Source organism: Mustela putorius, unplaced genomic scaffold (genome assembly GCF_011764305.1).
Source record: "Mustela putorius furo isolate JIRA1106 unplaced genomic scaffold, ASM1176430v1.1 tig00003836_pilon_pilon_pilon, whole genome shotgun sequence".
Classification (NCBI taxonomy): Eukaryota; Metazoa; Chordata; class Mammalia; order Carnivora; family Mustelidae; genus Mustela; species Mustela putorius.
Window position 1 is genome coordinate 21,940,496 of NW_025421989.1, and position 17,308 is coordinate 21,957,803.

The following is a 17,308-nucleotide window of genomic DNA, read 5'->3' on the forward strand; positions in this document are numbered from 1 at the left end:
TGCCAGTGGGGTCTCCAGTCAGATTGTTCCATTTCATATGTCATGGTAGAATAGTGTATTTTTTTAAATTTTTTTTTTAACTGCAGTTTTTATTTATGTCTGAGAGAGAGATTGCCCATGAGAGCAGGGGGAGCAACGAAGGGAGAGGGACAAGCAGACTCCATGCTAAGTACAGAGCCCAATGCAGGGTTCCATCCCATGACCTTGAGATCATGGCCTGAGCAGAGATCAAGAGTCAGCAGCTCAACTGACCAACCCACCCAGACACCCAGAAAAGTTTATTTTAAAACATAAATAGGGGCGCCTGGGTGGCTTAGTGGGTTAAAGCCTCTGCCTTCAGCTCAGGTCATGATCCCTGATGGGATTGAGCCCCCATCAGGCTCTCTGCTCAGCAGGGAGACTGCTCCCCGCACCCCCCCCCCCGCCTGCCTCTCTGCCTACTTGTCATCTCTGTCAAATAAATAAATAAAATCTTTAAAACAGAAATAATAAATTGTGATCCTGAGTGGTTCAGTCATTAAGTGTCTGCCTTTGGCTCAGGTCATGATCCCAGGTCCTGGGATCCAGCCCTGCATTGGGCTCCCTGCTCAGCAGGAAGCCTGCTTCTACCTCTTCCACTTCCCCTGCTTGTGTTCCTTCTCTCACTCTGTATCTCTCTGTTAAATAAATAAATAAAACCTTGAAAAAAAAGAAAGAAATAGTAAGTTGTAGTAGCAGTTATCAAGTGTTTACTGTATAAGTTAACTGTATAAAGCACAGTTTGAAATACGTTAACTTTATTAACTCAATCCAATCTTGAAACAACCCTTTGAGACTTGTAAAAATATCATCCCAATTGTCTAGGTAAGAAACTGAAGCACAGATGTAAAAAATCAAATCAAGCTCTAGACAACAAGAAGCAGAGCCAAGATTTGAACTCAAGGACTCTGCAGCTAGCTCTTGATTTCCAATTATCAACCAGTATGCTATTCCATTTATTGAGGTAATGAAATCACTTAAATAAGAGTGATTGATTGTGGGGGGTGCCTGGGTGGCTCAGTGGGTTAAGCCTATGCCTTCAGCTCAGGTCATGATCTTGGAGTCCTGGGATGGAGCCCCACATCAGGCTCTCTGCTCAGCGGGGAGCCTGCTTCCCTCTCTCTCTCTGCCTGCCTCTACGCTTACTTATGATTACTTATGATCTCTGTCTGTCAAATAAATAAATAAAACCTTTAAAAAAGAAAAAATAAGAAATAAGAAAAAATAAGAGTGACTGATTGAATTTCATCATAAAGAAACTTTAGTTTTGTCTCTCACTGTCCCTCTTTTATTTTTTTATTTATTTACATGACACAGAGAGAAAGAGAGCGAGATCAAATAGGCATAGGGAGAGAGAGAAGCAGGCTCCCCACTTATCAGGGAACCCAACACGGGGCTGGATCCCAGGACCCTGCGATTATGACCCAGGCCAAAGGCAGATGGCCAACTAACTGAGCCACCGAGGCACCCCTGTTCCTCTGTCTTTATTAAGTAGGAATAGTTTTTCACCAGGCTCACTATGAAAATTCAATGCAAGCTCTGAAACTTCTCTAGTCATACTAATAAATGATCAACTGTTGCTTTCAGTTCTAAAACTCAATTTCAGTTCAGCAACTGAGTATCCAGTCTCATGAAATAATTTTTAAAATGTCTCAGTTTGCTCTAAAATTTAGTCTTCTCACCTGCCTGAGTTTGGTCCCACTTCAGGTGAAATTGAACTTTATTATCACCTAAGCTTTTTTAATATGCTCTGCTGATTTCACTGAGTATAGTATATGATTATAACATGGTTGAATACTGGGGAAAGAGGAGGTAGATTAAGCAGGAAAGTCCTTGCTTTCCTGGTAATGGCGTTGTGATTAAAATTTAGCACTCTTTGGATCTGGTAGGTGATTGCATCTGACTTTGTTTTGTTGATGGGTACTGTGATGGACTAATTGGGGAAAAAAAAAAACCCTCAAATCTTTAGCTTCCTTTATCCATCACCTTCTCCCTGAAATTTGATGAATGCTCCTTCACTTTGGTTCTGGGGATGGGCACATGACTTGTTTTGGCCAAAGGAATGTGAAAAAATCATGTTGAAAGTAGGGGCTTGAAAAGTACTTGTGTAAATGGGATGGCGCTTGCTTTTATGCCTCTGCCACTGCCATGAGACCATGCTTATCCTAGCTTTTTAGAGGATAAGAGACACATGCCATCTCAACTGTTCCAGCCAAAAGTCTCTGAGATAAATCTGAGAGTCAACCAATCCCTAAAGGCATATGTGAGTCAAGCCAGAATCAGTAGAGACATCTATGTGACAACACTAGGTACATGAATTATGAAGTTGTTATTGTATGTGGATGAAGTTTTGTTTGTTTGGTTGATTGGTTGCTTGTTATGTAATATTACTGTGACAATGGATATCTGATATAGGTGCTCCCATGAGTTCTTTTGGGGCTCCCCTAATTATGGGGAAATATCTCACATGCTTCTTCATTGATGAGGAAAATCATGGGCATTTTCTATGCTCATGGGTTACTCTTTCATTCTTTGGCCCTTAGATAGCTGGAGAAAATCCCAGATTATTTATTCCAGGAGCTTCACTGAACAAAATCTAAGAAAATGATCTTTTCTTTCTTTCTCTTGGTCTGCATCTGGGACACAGGAAACAGTCAGACAATTTTAACAACAACAACAACAACAAAAAACACTTGGAGTGCAATCTAATTGCTACACAAACAGCTCTCCCTTGCTGCTGGTATGAGTTAAAATGCCAGTTCCCCATGTACATGAAATTTATAGGGACACATATTAAGCTCATTGTGCATCTCATTAAAGTACCTCTCTTTCTTTAATTTGATAAATTTGACATGTTACAATTTGCAAATTTAAGGTGTGTGGCATATTACTTTGATACATTTATGTATTATGATTGCCACCAAAGCAATATTTCTCATATTACATCATTATAGAGAGTACTATTGACTATATTCATTATACTGTGCATTAGATCAGTATAGCTTATTTAGTGCCTATTACCCTCTACTGACTTGGGGCTTGGAAATAATACCACACCTTCTCCTCTGGGAGGGAAAAAATTCTACCCCCCACTCCCTTCAAATAAACTTGCTAAAAATATTTTGAAATAAACTCTGCGAAGCTACCATGATTACATTTGAAGTTAGAAAGTATTATTCTATCCTTCTCACTTTGGGGGTACGGAGGTCCCTAAGGCACGGTTGTTACCAAATAAATTCTCTTTCCAATCTTTCTCTAATCAAACCCACTATTTAATATATTTCTGGGGTTAAAAGGACTAAAATTCTTCTGAATGCTTCCCTGTTACTTTTAACATTTTCACATCTTCATCTAATATATCATTTTATAATGTGATTCAGTCAACACTTCTATTTTGAAATATTATTATACTGTTTCTTGAACACATACAATATTCCAGGCTCTGGAAGATAAGTGTAAATCCTGGTTGGTTTGTTTGTTAGTTTTAAGCAAAAACCACTGGGTCAATAAAAGTAATATTCACCCTGACCATTGTCATTGAAGACCTCCTCACTATCTGCTCCTCCTTATCACAGATTTCCTAATGACAAAAATTTCCTTCCGTTACATAAATTTCTTCCTTTTAACCACCCAACCAAAATTAGTACACACACACATTCCTTATGCAACAGGTACATACATACATACACATATACATTCATGTCCAAGGAAGACCAAGTAAAAGGGAATGCAAAAAATGACAGATTTTTACATGTATCATTTCTTCTGCATATATTGTCTGGTGTCATTCAAACCATATTGTTTGACTGTTCACTGCTCAAAAGCTGTTATTTGATGGCACACATACAGCATGAACCAATCTAATAAAAGATTGAAATTAAACCTGTAATTTGGACAAGGCTGTAGCTAGAGACAGATCCTCAGTTTCAGCCACAGAGAAAACATCCACTTATAGGAAAAGCACAGTTTTTAAGAAGTGAGAAAAGCATGCACAGTTGTCATCAGGAGTCCAAGATAAAAAGAAAATAAATAAAGTAAAAAACAGGGAAATGCCAATAAATAAGCATAACGCAGTGGTGTATAATTAAAACCAAGTTATATTTGGGGACCATGAGCAGGCAGGTGTTAAGCATTATGCAAGGCTAGCTGCCGTGACAGAGTCCTCCTAATTAGGCTGGTTGTTGGAGTAGATAAAGAAATTGCCAGAATCAAATGAAGTCCCAATCTTGCAGGCACCAGAATATTTCGTAGCTTATTAAAGAAGATAGTATGAATTAATGAACTACTATTGACTAGGTGCTTATTATATTTGAGCCCTGAAGTTAACAGTTCAAGTTCATTTAATATTTGTGAGATAAGGTTATTTAATCCATTATAAAAAGTAGGAAAACAAAGTTTATTTAAGTTAAAGTTACAGTCACACAGTGAGGAGATATTCAATTCACACACTTCTTCTATAGTGATGAGGTGATTACTGAAAAAGGACTGCATGGCAAGAAGCTGCACTGGCAGCATCCTTTGTATCTGGCTAAGTCCTTATGACTCGTTCTCATGAGTGACGTGTGAGTGGAAGGGATCTGTGGTTAAGAAGTGACTGTGCCTTTTCCACCCTTTCCATTTTTCATTTTCTGGCTGTGAGCAAATGTCTCTAGGGCCCTAGCCTATGGCGAAGCCATGAGATGGAAAAAATCGGGCCTTATTCATATTATAAGAAAGAAACATTTATTATTCATCTAGTTTGGGGGCTTATCAGTTACAGCATCTATCTTAAAATACACTAAAATAGGCTTCTTAATCACTGGTATAGACCACCCTAAAAAAATATCTAAAACACATTGAGTGAGTGTTCCTGCTTTGAGGGGTTGTTGTGACTTGTTTGCCATAGAGTGGGAACAAATTCAAGTCTTTGGCTAAAAAAATAGTGCTATAACATTACAGTACATTCTGGGTCAGAAAATAGAAAATCAAAACTTCCTGGGTTTGTTAAGAAGCACGGAGTTTTAAAGGTATAGCTGAAGCCTTGAGAAAAATTTAGAAGCTCATTTATTCTAGTTGGGGTACAAGATCAGGAATGAGTCAAAGAGGAAGACTGATGATAAATGACTTCAATTCCTCCAACATAAAGTTAGGATTGGAGTTGAATTACCAGTAGAAAGTCAAAGACTATAGCTTTGTAAATATTAAGACTCCCAAGGCTGAATCTCCTCATTTCTTTTGGGCATATATTTACTTTATGCATGGGCACAAAAATAGCATGGGAATATGAAATCACTTTTTCAGGAATGCACTCAATTTAAAATCACCAATAAACGTGTTTTTAACAGACTATCTTTATTTCATTTAAATAAAAATTATCCAAGTGGGAATGGCATGAGTCTAGACAATGATTATCCAGTATAACTTTCTGCAATGATGGAAATATACCTATACTGTTAAATACATCAGCCAGTGCCCACAGCTGGCTACAGAGTATTTAAACTGTAGCTAGTGCACATGAGAAACTTTATTTTTAATTTTCTTGAACTTTAAATTTAAATAGCCACATGTAGCTAGTGGCTACTACATTCAACAGTGCAATTCTAGACTTAACAAGCATTATTCTAGTAAAGAAATTAGGTATTTAATGCAAATTTGTGTGTGAATTAAAAAGGTGCTTGCAAATTGTAATGGAAACAAGAACTGTATGACAACATTAAAAAAATACAAGATTTGGAGAATTGAAGTTATGTGTACATAAATGTAGACCAATTCAGTCTAAATAGTCAAATCCATGTCATTGGGGTATCAGAAGCCCAGAATGAAGGCAATTTACAAGGACATAGTGCCTGGTTGCATGAACAGACCTTATGTTCCAAATTCTAAATCAAATATTTGGTTTGTTTCTGAGCTTCCAAAGTCTCCATCTATCACTAGATCCCAGTTAATGAATTAATTTGCTTTCTACTTTAATGGGAAAGTAGAGGTACTAAAATGTAGATTCCTTCCATTTTCTTTCTCACTCTCTTGAAGTCTATCTTTATTTTAATATGCTACCCCCAATTTTTTTTTTCAGAGAGAAAGGAAAAGTTATTTGATGCCAATTAGGTATCTCCTTCATTTACTCTTGGCTTCACTATCATGACCTTTCTCAAGGATCATCCTATTAAGCTGGCTCACTTTTAGAAGTTCAATTGTAACCTTTATTAATTTCCCTCTGGTCAAGTTTATAAGTATACTCAAAAGATTATAGTCTTTAAGACCAACCAAACAATAATATCTTCTTTGAACTACTGCCACTGGTTATATGTACACTGTGTTCATTTCCATATCTCCCTCATCCTTTAAGTCATGCCTTCCTGTTTTCTTCTCCTAACATCTAATGAATTGCCTCTTTCAAAGTTCAAACTGTCCTCCATGAACAGCTTGAATTGTAAAGTACAAAATTGTATTTACTACCATCAATAATTGATATGTGTTGATGATGTCAGGTTTTAGGAAGATATTATTGTGTGTAAATTCGCATGGCTCAGTTGACAGATGGATTAGGGATGTGGACCTTTATCAGAAGCATGCTATTTTTATTTTCTTCTGAATGCCTAAAGAATATGCCCATATATGATTGATAGTGATATAGCTTTGCTATCAGTGTAGTTATTCCAAAGGACTGTATACCTCTTGCATGGCATTTAACTTTATTTAAAAAATGTTCTGAAATAAAATGAAATTGCTATGTTACAAAGAAAATAGTATTGCCTGGCACATTAATAGAAAGGTACTAAACTTAGGTCATGGAAATAGTTTGAAATTTTAGTGACAGAATAAAACATCCTTACTGTGGCAGCATTAAAGGGCCTGCAAAAAGGAACTCAATCTTCTTTTTCAAGTTGTAGCTTTATCTGACAGCTTAAATGTCTTTATGTGACATGTGTGATTTTAATACATACAAAAATATAGAGATGCTGAAACCACTCCTACTAAAATTTGGAGCATCAGAATATTCATGGGTATTCACTGGGTCATGTCCATAATGCAGAATAAAGGTCATTTCAACAATTTAAGTACTATTTTTTAGGCTTTTGAGGACTCAAGTAATTGATTTCTATTCAAAATTGTCATAAAAATTACATTAGCACTTGTTCATAAGCAAGAACATTTCTTCAATCATGTTTTAATATTTTATGTTCTTCTAAAAACACAAATTGCAAATTAATTGAAATGCTATTGAGAAATTGGAAAGACAAGTTGAAATGATTTAAAAGTAAAAGCCTCCAACTTCAGTCTTATTAGAAAGAATATAAACAAAACCATAGTGAGCTTAAGTCCATAGTTTAATATTATATCCCAGGAAAAGAAGGGTAAAAGGGATTAAGATGATTTTTTTGAAAGCAATAAGTGATTTAGTTGCAGATTAAGGATCACCAGCCAGGCAGATAGATACCTGTATTGCCTATAGGTATGTAGTGGAAACATAACAAAGATTAAAAATAAGGAATGGGTTGCTGGCTAGCTCAGGTTTTCAGGTGTATCACTCTACATCATACTAAAAGGTAGAGTACCTTCAAACAGGAATTACAAAGCATTCCTGTTGGCTGACTTAGCCATATCACATATTTTTGCAATTCAAATTAAAAAATTGCAGTATGCAATTATGGTTAATATCACCAATTGTAAGAACCATCGTGTTGACAACCCCCTGAAGTCTGCTGTCTTAAATAAAACTTAAACGTCTATAAATTTCTGGAGTGCTATTTTATATTATAATCTAAATTCTTATTTGTTTAGGGGCACCTGGGTGGCTCAGTTAAATGTCTGCCTTCAGCTCAGGTCAAGATCCCAAAGTCCTGGGATCAAGCCCTGTGTCAGGCTCCCTGCTCAGCAAGGAGTCTGCTTCTTGCTCTGTCCCTCCCCCTCCTCATGTTCTCTCTCTCAAATGAATAAACAAAATCTAAAAAAAGAAAAATCTTTAAAAAAAAGAAATAAAATCTCATCCGTTTAGTATCACTTCAAATGATTTGCCTACTTCATCAAAGAAAGTTAGAGTGACTAAAAACCACCAAGAAATTGAGATTTTTTGAACCTTCCCCTACTTCCTCTACTACAGCTCACATTCTAGAATTTGTAAATCAAACTTCACCTGTAAAAAAGTTTCTTTTTCAATATAAGACTCACATTATAAATTATATGTAGTACATATATCTTAAATATAACTTAAATTTTTAATGTCTAAGTCTGGTCATATCCAAGACTAGGGTTTTGTTTTTTAGATTCAAATGTTGGTTTTTTTTCCATACTTTTTAAAAATAAAGTTAAAAAAGAGAGAGAAGGAAGGGGTGTACACTAGGTATTCACTCTCTGTCTTTATCATCCTTACATAGACACAGTCATGCTGAACATTGTTCTAATTTGTGGCAGACAGGGTAAGAAATACCATTCTATGGAAGTAGAAATACAGAAGGTTCTTATATGCATAGATCCCAAGATGTGCCCAAAGGATTAGCACAATAAGCAAGCACTTATTACATTATAAAGATGCTTTGACAGAATGTAAATGAAAAACTAATATTATACTAATGATCTACTAATTTGAAGAATGCCAAAATTTCCACATATGGTACAAAAATTTCCATATTCATTTCTTATTTGAGGTAAAGAATGTTAGAAAAAATATAAACACTACTTAATTGTTATTATTTAATAGTGAGTGAGTATTAGAAACAGCAGCAAAGAATTATATTGTGCTAGTAGGTTGGTTTGGTTAAAATACTTTTCATATGTTAATCCATTTAACTTTTATAATAGTCCTAGGAGATATATACTAATACTTTCAATACCATTTTCCATTTGAAGAAACTGAGATGTAGAAACATTCAGTGATTTGCCCAAGGGCATATATAGAGTAAGAAAAGATGAGATTTAAATCCAGATTATCTGGCTGCCAATTCTATGTTCTTAACCACTATGCTAATTAGTATCCATTAGAAAAGCAAAGCATATTTTAACTCTGACACATATAAAGCAGCAACACCTGAGAGCCAAGCAGGCCACATTTCAAAAAATTATTCTGGGACTTTAAAGCTGGGTCTAGATCTGCCATATGTTTTTGATCTGTACTGAATTTTTAGGCTTCATGAATATATTTCAATTTCCACATAATTTACCACCTTGGTCCCAGACACATTGCCAATATCGAGGCAGGATAGGAAACAAGTTTAACAACAAGAGATAACTTATGTCACATAGATAAAATTTCTCACAGAAATAAAACATAAACATATTTACTTTTCCTCCTCCAGGGACACCCTTAGTACATTCTTTCACACCCTTAGCACATTCTTTGTAGACCTTTGAAAAGGAGAGAAAGTCAGTGCTATGCTAGTGCCCTTGTACAAATTAGAAAAGTGACCCAATCCCAAGACACTGTGTTGTGTCTATTGGAAATTCATTATAGTAAACTGACTGTTGTAGAACAAGACATATTGTTTCTACCTGTCATGACATTTTTGCAAAAAAACATTAAAATTGATGATGTGTTATGTGAATGTCCCTCCTGCTTTAGATATGGTGCCATATGGTGTTGTATAACCCATGAGATTGTACCCAGTGGGTATGAATCCAGAGCCACCCGGGATCATTCTCTAAAGGCAGAGGGAGCAATCTTAATAACTGGTTTGGAAGGTTTCAATCCTGTGAATTTGTTCCCTGGAACTTTAACTCCCATATTTACAATAACTACACATTCTGATGGTAGCAATTGTGAAAATTAATGAAAAGAAACTTCATTTAAAATGGGGTGAGGGGGCCAAATGGGGTGTCTCCCATGTCCCACCACTCATCCATCATCACTTGCAGACACATAGAGATGTACCATGCATTCTCGGCAGGAGGAAGTCCATACTTTACCACCCCATGAGAAGGAAGAAAGGTTTTCTTCTTGCTCAGCAACAGCCCAGCCAATGATGGACTGTCACAACTCAGCCAATGAACAGCCACTACACTTGAACTCCCAGTTTACTCCAATGGACTTTTTGTTTATAAGAACCCTTCCCTACTACCCTTTTTCCTCTGTAAAAGAATATTCCTGTCTTTTGTTCTTGGGACTTGCCTACAGTTTTGCTATAGCTTGCATGCCCTGAATTGCAATTCTCTGGTGTTCTGAAATATACTCAGTTTGTTGGTAAAATAACCGGCTGTTTTATTTTTAATGTTAACCCAATCTATGAGTATTAACAGTTGTAAGCTGGATTTCAGGCAAATTCTCAACCATCTCTATTAGAATTTCTATGTGTTCATTTGAGTCCTGTTGACCATATGTATCTTCCTCTCATTGGTGGTAACTTTTCCCTAAGGGTGAGTTATCAGAGTCCACTGATTTTTCCATTTACTAGAACTTCTCTGGGTGAACTGACTAGTTTAAATGATAAGATAGATAGGTTACATTATACATAGGAGTGGAGGCTAACTGACTTCCCTTTAGTGTATCATTGTTTCTCTTCTTCTTATTCATTGTTTGACTAATGTTCTGTAGACTTTAAAGGTCCAGAGTAGTAAGATGGCTGGAAAGTAGTTCCCTTTTTTAGCCTCCATGCCTATCAAGTGACCTAAGTATTTTTTTTTAGGTGTTTTGGTGTTGTTTGCTGTGATTCCTCTTCTTCTCTAGTACCAACTGTGATAGCTCATTAGCCTAGAACCCAGGGTTGCAGCCATCACTGGCACAGTCTGCAATCTGCCACAGTCCCAAGCTTTCTGCCATGTCTCTGAAGTCACACAACCAACACTTTGAAAACTTCAAATGCTTCACTCTTCTCTCTCTCAATGCATATAGGTTGGTACTCCAGAGAGAAAGGTCAACATCCTTGTTGCTGTGGAGGTTTTATTGTTTAATACTGAGATTAGAGTCAATAAAATCCATTTAGTCCAATTCTTGTAGGCACAAAGACAAGTATCATGTTATCAATGCACGCCTAAAAAAAGATCTGCATACATACGTTTGGTCTTATCTGTCATGAGGCAGGAAATCTAACTGGTAAATAAAGTAAGGAGTATCATTATCAGATAGCTATATTTTGACCAAAGTTGTAATTTTTCTTTTCTTTCTTTGTCCCAATCTCATATGGTCCATAAAGCCATCAAATGTCAAATTAACAATTAAAGAGAGATTTGGCAAGATAGGGATATGCTAAATCAAGAGTATAATCTGAGTACTGTTTCAGGAATCTATTTGAATTCTTACAATTCTCTTACCACAAAGTTCTAAAGGTACTGAGGAATCAAAGGAGACTGGATCCCCTCTGGGATATGATGCCTTTTGTTTCTTCTTGGTATCACAGCCTTGACTAGATAATTCACTTAATAATTGAAATCTTCTGCAGTTTTTTAACAAACTTAAGGTTATAGCCCCTTCACCACTAGAGAATAATTTTAATTCTCTAAAACTTTAAATGCTACCTGGTAGAAGTGAAAATAATGGATGTTTGATATGCCCCTTATTATAATAGTAACTCAACTATGGATTTTTTAAAATTTTATTTTATTTTTTAAAATATTTTATTTATTTATTTGACAGAGAAAGATCACAAGTAGGCAGAGAGGCAGGCAGAGAGAGAGGGGAGAAAGCAGGCTCCCCAAGGAGTGGAGAGCCCGATGTGGGGCTTGACCCCAGGACCCTGGAATCATGACCTGAGCCGAAGGCAGAAGCTTTAACCCACTGAGCCACCCAGGCGCCCTTCAACTATGGATTTTAATCCAAGAAGCCCAAATAAGAATCATACACACTACCACAGTGGAATAAGCACAGCATGTTCTCGAAAAACCACCTCAGACTGCAATCATTCTAAAACTTCCTAAGAAACCTCAAAGATTATTTTTTTTAAAAGATTTTATTTATTTATTTGACAGAGAAAGATCACAAGTAGGCAGAGAGGCAAGGAGAGAGAGAGACAGAGAGAAGCAGGTTCCCTGCTGAGCAAAGAGGTCAATGTGGGGCTCCATCCCAGCACCCTAAAAAATCATAACCTGAGCTGAAAGCAGCTGCTTAACCCACTGAGCCACCCAGGTGCCCCAAAACCTCAAAGATCTTAACACTCTGTGTCTCTACATGAGAATGTCTCCCAGGACAGTCAAAGATACCATTTTGAAATTTTAGATTCCTCCTCATGCTCTCTTCCTGTTTTTCAGATATTAAAGATATTCTAAAATAGTTCCTCTCACAGTGTTCATGGAGAAGAATTATATGATGGTGGCATTTGGTTCTTTCTTTTTAAAATTTTTTTTTAAAAGATCTATCTATTTTAGAGGACAGAGAGCATGAGCAGGGGAAGAGGCAGAGAGAGAGAGGAGAGAAGCAACCTCACTGCTGAACGTGGAACCTGACACAGACCTCGATCCCACAGCCCATGAGATCATGACCTGAGTTGAAATCCAAGACTTAGACCCTCAACAGACTGAGCCACCCATGTGCCCCATTTGTGGTTCTTTTCTGCCTCAACTTCTGATGGGTTACATATGTGAATTCTCAGTAATGGTAATAAAAAATATTCAGCTATTCTTTCTCTGCATAGGCAATATTTGAAGGAGCCTGATCAAACCAAAAATCTCCATTTAAACCTCTTGGAAACAGGATAAAATATTAGATATATTTCCCTCTTTTGACCATATCCTTCCTGCAGTAAAGTTTAGATGGTTTAAAACTGGGTTATACCTGATACTATAACATTAAAATTATAATCAGGGGCACCTAGGTGGTTCAGTCAGTTGGGCATCTGCCTTTGGCTCAGGTCATGACCCCAGGGTCCTGGGAATGAATCCCACGTTTGGGCTCCTTGCTCGGTGGAGGGCCTGTTTCTACCTCTTCTTCTGCCTGCCACTCTGCCTATTTGTGCTTACTCTCTCTCTCTGTCAAACAAATAAATAAAATCTTATAAAAAACAAATAAAATAAAATTATAATCAGTTGTGTCTTATTATCTAGCATTACCAGCCCCAAATATTTTTTACCCGTGTTTCCATCTCTAATTTTGGCATCACATGGGCATTCACCTCAAGTAAGGGTTAAGTTTTCTAATTTCCCTTGATAGCCTTCATTTATTTAAGGCTTATAATCTGAACAACTGTTTTCTTCTGTTAAATTTTATCTTTCCTGCATTTTTTCCTAGTTATAAAAGTAATATACTTTCAAATAGAAAAATGGTAACATCACTTGCTATATGCTGGACACTGGGTCTAAATGAGAAAGATACATATATACACACACAGACGTATTCCTATTTATTCCTCACACTTACATGAGATAAATTAATATACCCATTACAAAGATAATTAAACTGAAACACAAGGATTGTGCAAAAAATGCTTTTCACAGAGTAGTACATTTTTGTGCTAAGGGCATGCAATCTGGATTGAGATTCTGTGTGTGAAAATGTTAGCATTAACAACTTATTTTGGGGCACTATAAGTGAATCTACCTCCACTATCTCCCTCATAGTTGTCAAGCACAGATTTCATTTGAATAAAAGTTAATATTCCACATCATAAGAACCCCCCAGTATAAACACATAAACTTACACACACACTCTACATTGTTGTTTCATTATATATATATTGCCTGAAGCAACAATGATAATGACACAAAGATAAAAATAAAATATTATTCAAATTGGTTTGTGTCAAATGCTTCCCTGGAAAATATTTGTTTTGGATATAGTCATGCAAATATCTGCATTTCTCAGTGCTGAGAAAGCCATTGCTCGGTACCTAATCCTGAATTTCTCAGTACTAGGACCCAGGAAACAATGACATATTGATATATGCCTAGTTAAACATTTTGAAAATAGCTCATATGCTCTCTGAGCTTATTAACTCAACATTATTATTATATATCAATCAATCTAATTTGACAATGTAACTTTCAAATTTTGGCATAGTAGCTAAAGTTTCTTACTATTTATTGGACAACAATTTGTGTGTGAACTGAATGCAAAGCATTTCTATGTAAAGATAGATAAGGTATGGATCCTGCCCAATAGCATTTTATAACCTATTCATATAGACTTAAAGCAAAATGGAAGACATGTCTTTAATGCAAGTATAGATTGATAACCAGATGGTAACTCTCATAAAAGGGGGTACAAGTAAATTACATTTCTGTACCTACATTTTCTCACTCAACAATACTTTATAGAAAGCTTAACCAAATTAGCTGGTTTTGATATAATTTATACTTTTAAATGGCTGCATAATATTTTATGAAAAATTGTTATTTATTTTTTTTTTCAGCGTAACAGTATTCATTGTTTTTGCACCACACCCAGTGCTCCATGCAATCTGTGCCCTCTCCAGTACCCACCACCTGGTTCCCCCAACCTCCCATTCCCTGCCCCTTCAAAACCCTCAGATTGTTTTTCAGAGTCTATAGTCTCTCATGATTCACCTCCCCTTCCAATTTCCCTTAACTCCCTTCTCCTAATTCCCATTGTCCTCTACGCTATTTGTTATGCTCCACAAATAAGTGAAACCATATGATAATTGACTCTCTCTGCTTGACTGATATCACTCAGCATAATTTCTTCCAGTCCCGTCCATGTTGCTACAAAAGATGGGTATTCATCCTTTCTGATGGAGGCATAATACTCCCTAGTGTATATGGACCACATCTTCCTTATCCATTCGTCTGTTGAAGGGCATCTTGGTTCTTTCCACAGTTTGGCGACCGTGGCCATTACTGCTATAAACATTGGGGTACAGATGACCCTTCTTTTCACTACATCTATATCTTTGGGGTAAATACCCAGGAGTGCAATGGCAGGATCATAGGGAAGCTCTATTTTTAATTTCTTGAGGAATCTCCACACTGTTTTCCAAAGTGGCTGCACCAATTTGCATTCCCACCAACAGTGTAAGAGGGTTCCCCTTTCTCCACATCCTCTCCAACACATGTTGTTTCCTGTCTTGCTAATTTTGGCCATTCTAACTGGTGTAAGGTGACATCTCAATGTGGTTTTAATTTGAATCTCCCTGAGGGCTAGTGATGATGAACATTTTTTCATGTTTCTGATAGCCATTTGTATGTCTTCATTGGAGAAGTGTCTATTCATACCTTCTGCCCATTTTTTAATATGATTGTCTATTTTGTGTGTGTTGAGTTTGAGAAGTTCTTTATAGATCCTGGATATCAACCTTTTGTCTGTACTTCATTTGCAAATATCTTCTCCCATTCCATAGATTGCCTCTTTGTTTTGTTGACTGTTTCCTTTGCTGTGCAGAAGCTTTTGATCTTGATGAAGTCCCAAAAGTTCATCTTTGCTTTTGTTTCCTTTGCCTTTGGAGACATATCTTGAAAGAAGTTGCTGTGGCTGATATTGACGAGGTTACTGCCTATGTTCTCCTCTAGGATTCTGATGGATTCCTGTCTCACGTTGAGGTCTTTTATCCATTTTGAGTTTATCTTTGTGTACAGTGTAAGAGAATGGTCAAGTTTCATTCTTCTGCATATAGCTTTCCAGTTTTCCCAGCACCATTTATTGAAGATACTGTATTTTTTCCACTGTATATTTATGAAAAATTGTTTTAATTGAAGTATCATTGATACCTAATACAACATTACTTGGATACCTAATACTAAATTACTTGTCAAATCAGCTGTACCACACAGTGATTTGACAAGTCTATACATCACACTGTGCTCTTCACAAATACAGCTACCATCTGTCACGATAAAACACTATAATATCATCAACTATATTCCCTATGCTGTACCTCTTTGTCTCCATGACTTGTTCATTCCATAACTGAAGCCTACACTCCTATTCCTCCTCATCCATTTGCCCATACTCATCACCATCCTAAGAGAAGATTTCTTAGCTGTAACACTAAAATATGGTGCGTGAAAGAAAAATTGAGAAATTGGGTCTGACCAAAATTCAAAATTTTTCACTTCAAAAGACACTATTAAGTAATGAAAGACAAACAAATGGAAAGAAAATATTTGTCAACACATTCGAAATGAGATCTGGGTCCAGAATTTTTTTTTTAAATCTTTTAACACCTCAATAATAAGACAAAAACTCAATCAGAAAATGGCCAAAAAATATGAATATTTCATCAAAGAAGATATATGAATAACTAATAAGTACATGAAAAGATGCTTAACATCATTAGTCATTAGGATATGCAAATTAAAACCATAATGGGATACCTTTTCACATGCACTAGAATGGGTAGTATGAATAAGAAAGGATGTGGATAAGCAGAAAACCTCATACATTGTTGGTGGGAATGTGATATGTTGGAGCCACTTTAGAGAATAGTTTGCAGCTCCTCAAGAAGTTAAACATGCAGCTACCATATAACCTAGCAATTCTACTCCTGGATGTCTGTGCAAGTGGAATGAAAACATATATACACACAAAGACATGCATGTCCAAGTTCATAAGAGACTATTCATAATAGCCTCAAACTGGTAACAACTTAAATGTTCATCAACTTATAAATGGATAGACAGAATGTGTAACCACATGATAAAATATTCTAAAGCAACTGAAAGGAATAAAATGCTATGTCAGGGACAATCCTCAAAAATATTATGTGAAAATATGTGAAAAAATATGTGAAAAAAGCCAGACAGGAGACTAGATATTGTATTATTCTATTTATGTAAAATGACCACAGACAGAAAGTAGATCAGTGGTTGCTAGAGTTAGGGTAGGAATGGAAAATGAGGAGAGATTACTGAGAGGATGCAAATGCTTCCAAACTGATATAATGTGACGGATGTCCTACTCAAGAAAGTTACTAAAATCACTATCCTGGGGTTTCCTGAGTGGCTCAGTTGGCTGAGCCACCAATTTCTGATTTCAGCTCAGGTCATGATCTCATGGGTTGTGAGACTGAGGCCCATGTGGGCCTCAGCACTCAGGAGAGAGTTTGCTTGAGATTCTCTCCCTCTGCCCCTCCACCTACTTGATCACTCTCTCAATAAATAAATAAATAAATAAATAAATCTTTTACATTTGAGATTTTTTGATTTTTATATGTAAAATATAACTCAATTACATCTTTTTAAAATATTTTAAAAAGATGGAAGTAGGTAGACTAGCCAGGAGGCTCTAATTATAGTCAAAGGAGGAGATGATAGTGGCTTTGCAGTGAAGAGAATATCTGGTCAAAACGTGGATGTATTTGAAAGTTAGTGTCAACAGGATTTACTCCTAGATTTGATGTGAAATGTGAGGGATTGGGGAGTAAAAAAAAAAATGATTCCAAGTTTCTTGCTCCAAACAACTGGTAGAATGGAGATGTCATTTTTTAGGATGGCAAAT